The sequence below is a fragment of the Solanum verrucosum genome, unplaced genomic scaffold, assembly GCF_900185275.1.
Source record: "Solanum verrucosum unplaced genomic scaffold, falcon-dt-bn FXZP01000220.1, whole genome shotgun sequence".
NCBI lineage: Eukaryota > Viridiplantae > Streptophyta > Magnoliopsida > Solanales > Solanaceae > Solanum > Solanum verrucosum.
This window is the reverse complement of record NW_026020308.1, coordinates 566,188-572,187: the sequence shown is the minus strand read 5'-3', so window position 1 is coordinate 572,187 and position 6,000 is coordinate 566,188. Positions and strand designations below refer to the sequence as shown.

The 6,000-nt window shown below is 43.0% G+C and overlaps 1 protein-coding gene across 1 annotated transcript in view; it reads left to right on the top strand.

Annotated features, from left to right (window-relative positions):
* Positions 1-321: 321 nt before the first annotated feature.
* LOC125835132 (DExH-box ATP-dependent RNA helicase DExH11) overlaps positions 322-6,000 on the top strand; it is a 130,419-nt gene continuing 124,740 nt past the window's right edge. Inside the window, exon 1 of the mRNA XM_049514271.1 lies at positions 322-326. The gene's annotated coding sequence lies outside the window, so the exon portion shown is untranslated. The remainder of the gene's footprint in view (positions 327-6,000) is intronic.

Here is a 6,000-nt window from a genome sequence, read left to right as displayed (position 1 = left end):
GATGTTACACATTTGACCCCTTGGGAACATTCGTCCTCGAATGAGGTTACTTTTACAAAACTAAGGGTGTAACATCAAACTCAAACACCCAACAAGCAATCATGCAAACAACAACAACAACAACAACATGCCCATTATATATTAAAGAGCACTAAGAAGGAAATTAATACCTTAATCCGCATTCCCTCCGGATTCAAAAAGATGAGGATATCTCTTCTTCATGTCTTCTTCGGCTTCCCAAGTGGCTTCCTCAACAAAATTGGTTCCTCCAAAGGACCTTGACTGATGCCACATCTTTCGTTCTCAACCTACGAACTTGGCGATCTAAAATCTGAACCCTTCTGAAAAGATTTCCAGAACTGTGCAGTAAACTGTGCACCTCTATCTGAAATAATGGAGATTGGCACTCCATGAAGTCTCACTATCTCTTGAATGTACAACTTGGCATAATCTTCTGCCGAATGGGTAGTCTTTACCGGTAGAAAATGGGCTGACTTTGTCATTCTGTCGACAATCACCCAAATAGAATCATGCTGTCTGCGAGACCTTGGCAACCCTGTGATGAAATCCATATTGATCATCTCCCACTTCCATTCCGGAAGCTCTATATTCTGAACCAAACCACCGGGCCTTTGGTGTTCAACTTTCACTTGTTGGCAATTTGGACACTTAGCAACGAACTCTGCAATGCCCTTCTTCATGCTATTCCACCAATAAAATTCTCTCAAGTCACGGTACATCTTCGTGGAACCCGGATGAACGGAATATCTGGAGCTATGAGCTTCCTCCATAACCCTTTCTTGGAGTCCATCTACCATAGGTACACACAATCTACTTTGATATCTCAAAACGCCATCTCCCCCTTGTTCAAATGCTAATACTCTTTGCTTTTGAACATTTGCCTTCAACTCAAGCAAAATGGGATCTTGATCTTGCTTCTCTTTCACTTCTGACATCAACGATGACTCGGCCTTGCTCGTCACCGCAATTCCTCCTTCTGCGAAATCTGTAAATCTGACTCCCAGACATACCAGTCTGTGCACATCTTTTGCCAACTCTCTCCTTCCTTCTTCAATATGGGCGGTGCTACCCATAGACAACCTGCTCAAAGAATCAGCAACAACATTAGCCTTACCTGGATGGTAAAGAATACTCAGGTCATAATCCTTGAGTAACTCTAACCACCTCCTCTGTCTGAGATTAAGCTCTTTCTGAGTAAGCACATATTGAAGGCTCTTGTGATCAGTGAATATGTCGACATGCACACTATACAAGTAGTGACACCATAACTTCAAAGCAAATACTACAGCAGCTAGCTCTAATCATGGGTTGGGTAGTTCTTCTCATGAACCTTCAACTGTCTAGAGGCATAAGCGATAACTTTGCCATTCTGCATTAAGACACAACCCAAACCAACTCTAGATGCATCACAATACACCATAAAACCTTGAGTACCTTCTGGTAGTGTCAAAACTGGAGTCGTAATCAATCTCTTCTTCAATTCCTGAAAGCTTTTCTCACAAGCTTCAGACCATTGAAATTTCGCGGCCTTCTGAGTCAACTTTGTCAAAGGAGATGCAATAGACGAGAACCCCTCAACAAACCTTCTATAATAACTAGCTAAACCCAAGAAACTCCTAATTTCAGTTGGAGATGTGGGTCTAGGCCAATTCTGCACAGCCTCAATTTTCTGAGTATCAACTTTAATTCCATCACCGGACACGATATGACCTAGGAACGCCACAGACTTAAGCCAAAACTCACACTTAGAGAACTTGGCATACAACTCCTTGTCTTTCAAAGTCTGAAGAACTATTCTAAGATGGTTAGCATGATCTTCTTCATTCCTTGAATAGATTAGTATGTCATCAATAAAGATAATAACAAACATATCTAAATAAGGTTTGAAGACTCTATTCATCAGGTCCATGAAAGCAGCCGGCGCATTGGTCAAACCAAAAGACATGACTAAAAACTCATAATGACCGTATCTGGTTCTGAAAGCTGTCTTTGGAATATCACGTTCCCTTACTCTTAACTGGTGATAACCTGATCTGAGGTCAATCTTCGAAAAACAAGTGGCACCCTGAAGCTGATCGAAAAGATCATCAATCCTCGGAAGAGGGTACTTATTCTTGATGGTAACCTTATTCAACTGGCGGTAATCTATACACATCCTAAGGGAACCATCTTTCTTCCTCACAAACAAAACCGGAGCACCCCAAGGTGAGACACTCGGTCTAATGAAACCCTTCTCTAGAAGATCTTTCAACTGCTCTTTCAACTCTTTCAACTCTGCTGGTGCCATTCTATACGGCGGAATAGAGATAGGACGAGTATCTGGTATGAGATCTATGCCGAAATCTATTTCTCTCTCGGGAGGAATTCCGGGTAGGTCATCAGGAAAAACTTTTGGAAACTCTCTTACTATAGGAACCGACTGAAAATAAGGTATCTCAACACTAGAGTCATGAACTCGGACTAAGTGATAGATACAACCCTTTGAAACTAACTTTCTTGCCTTAAGGTACGAAATAAAACGACCCTTGGGCGCTGCTGAACTACTACTCCACTCTAAGATTGGCTCACTCGGAAACTGAAACTTGACCACTCGAGTTCTACAATCTATCGATGCATAACAAGCATGAAGCCAATCCATACCTAAAATGACATCGAAATCTACCATGTCTAACTCAATCAAATCAACCATGGTGCTCTTGTGATTGATAGAAACAGGACAATCACGATAAACTCTTTCAGCTAGAATAGATTCCCCAACAGGTGTAGAGACACAAAAGGGTTCACCAAGTCTTTCAGGAAGAACATCAAACTTATTCGCAACATAAGGAGTTACAAAAGATAAACTTGCTCCTGGATCTAACAAAGCATATACATCAAAAGCAAAGACTTTGATCATACCAGTGACAACATTCGGAGAGTTCTCTTGCTCATGGCGACTGGTGATAGCATAAAGGCGATTTGCTCCTCCACCGGTACTAGAAGTAGCTCCTCTAGGTGCCATCCTGTCTGGGGAGCAACTGATGAAGATTGGGTCCTACTACCCAAACTTCCACTACCTTGATTATTCTTAGGGCACTCCTTCACGAAGTGACCCTCTTGCCCACACTTAAAACATCCTGTCTGGCCATCACGACATTTGCCCGGGTGGGTTCTACCACACCTAGCACATGTAGGAAACAAACTGCTTCTTTGTGCCACACTACCTGAGGACTGTACTGGTCTAGCCTTGAAGTCCTTCGAATTCTGGCCATTATGACCACCTCTGTACCTTGGTGCGGGTGCGCTAACAGATGATGCAGCAGGTCCCTTTTGCCTTTCTTGGAAGGACGGACGATTCACATTACCTTTATGCTGCCCAGGCTCATTACCGGTCTTGGCTCTCTTACTCCTGAACTCTTCCCTATCCCTCAGCTTCTCTTCCTCAACCTACTGTACATAGACCATTAGTCTGGATATGTCCATGTCCCCGATAAGCATCGCAGCCCTACCTTCCTTACTGGACAACCGAGACAGCCCAGCAACAAACAAGCTCATTCTATTCCTCATGTCCGCAACCATCTCCGGAGCATAGCGGGAAAGTTGGGTGAACTTCAGACTGTACTCGCAAACACTCAAGGACTCCTGCTTAAGGGTAAGGAACTCACGTACCTTGGCCTCTCTCAATTCTCGAGGAAAGAAATGCCCCAAGAAAGCTTCCTCAAAATCGGCCCAACTCGCCGATGGTGCATTCTCAACTCTACCCCCTTTCCACTGGTCAAACCATGTTCTAGCAACATCCTTCAGCTGATATGCAGCTAGTTCAACCCGCTCAGTGTCTGCTACATGCATTACATCAAAAATCCTCTTCAACTCCTCAATGAAGTTCTCTGGGTCCTCAGTAGTGCTTGATCCCATGAAACTCGGAGGATTCATCCCCAAGAACTCACGGATCCTTGAAGTGTCAGCTCCTTCATGTCGAACTCCCATTTGCTGACCCACCTGATTGGCTACCGCTTGACTCAACATCCTAATTGCCTCTCTGAACTCGGCATTAGAAACTTCCCCTCGATCTTGCACTCCCGGTGCATAGGGTAACTCTTGCTCATCAACATAGCGTCTAGGAAGACGCCCTCTACCAACTCTTCGTGGAGGCATGACTATCTGAAAACACGCGCAAGCACGGATTAAAAGGAAACTCTTTAGAGATCAACTCTAGCGCACGAGATGAGTATGAAAAAAAATGGGAAACCTTCCTAAATGTTGTAGCCTCCCAATTATAGATGTGGCGCGCTTCACACCGATAACTAGGACTCTACAGACACGGCTTCATAAACACCCTAGGACTCTTGAACTATGTGCTTTGATACCAAGTTTGTCACTCCCCGAGCCTACACCCTGGGCGGGACCGGCACCTGGAGACCATTGCTGGCCCAGGCGAACCCTTGGCCTGGCTTTCTTAACTCAACGGAAACCTAACTCAACAGAATAACTCAACGTCATGCAAAGACATAAACAACTTAACTAATAAAAAAAATATGGCCCAAAGGGCAACTCGAGCCTCAAAATAGAATATTTACATATATATATATACATGGATGAGAGACTCAAAACTAACTGACTGACTGACTGTCTGACTGTCTATTGAAGCCTCTAATATACTGAGATGGATGTGGGGACAGACCCCGCAACATCCTAATAGAACAAGACTAAGTACACAAAATAATTGAGTCCTTCGGAATACAAGGAGGCTCACCACAGACTCTGGAGTGCTCAGCTGGATCAACGACGTGCATGATGTTAATCCGGGGTACCTGTATCTACATCATAAGACGATGCAGGCCAACTGGCATCAGTACATGGAATGTACGAATATGTGAGCTGGAAAAGCTGAACCACAACTTAAGCTTGAAAGGAGAACAAGAGATCACTTACCTTGACTCTGAACAACTCATATAAATGACTGGACTCAAAGTAAAGCAATAAGACACAAGCCATACATATAAAGCTTGTAAAAGAATGTAAACAACTTAGATCGTTAAGGATACAATGATAACAACTCAACTTTTCTTTTATAAACATAATACAGCTTTTGTGGGAGGTTCTTTAACCGACAACCACCACTATGAGCCTTAGTGATGATACAACGTTTTACCTCACGTTGCCAAAGGACCATCATATACCTTGCCATCGATATAGGACCTTACTTTTGCTTAGTGGATCCACTAGCCTAATCTTACGTGATCATCTAAAAAGAATGATACGTCACGTCCCATGTTGGCGCATGGTTTTTATGGAGAGTTTGAGTTAATATGAACTCGTGTCCCCAATTCGGTGCTCAATACTACTCCCAAAAATACTTCGGCTCATGCTTTTAAAATAACTTCTTTCTTTGATTGAGACGATTACTCAAAACTTAGCCCAAAGGCTCTTTTGGAAAACATGGTTCCTTTCTTGCTTAAATGTAAAAACATTTAGAAACTTCTTTGGGAAGTACATAGTTCCCTAATAACTTTGGAGAAATGGACACGACTCTTTACTCCTTACTTTACTTGAACTCTTTGCTTTTGACTCGACTTGAAACTCTTAACTCAACTTGAAACTTGAAACGACATTCAGACATTCAATAACGACTCTTGAAAAGCTTTAAGGACTTGCTTTGACTTGCTTAACTTCTAAGCTTGGCTCTAACTTCACTTGACTTGATCCCGACTTTCTTGAATTGAATTATGGATTTAAGGACTTGATTTGGTATCTGGAAGGACCTCATGGTGTTTAGGAATGATTTGGGACAGCCAAACTAAAGAAAATCTTCGAACATAAATTCTGAAAACAGTGGAGTCCGCGTCCTGTCCGCGACGCGGAGCAGATTTTGTTCATAGAGGGAACAAGTCCGCGACGCGGACGTGCTCCTCGCAAGCTGCCCGACTTTCTCCTTCACGTCTCCAACTCTAAATCCTCTAACCTCAAGGGTTCCATCCCCAATCACTTAGAAACATAATA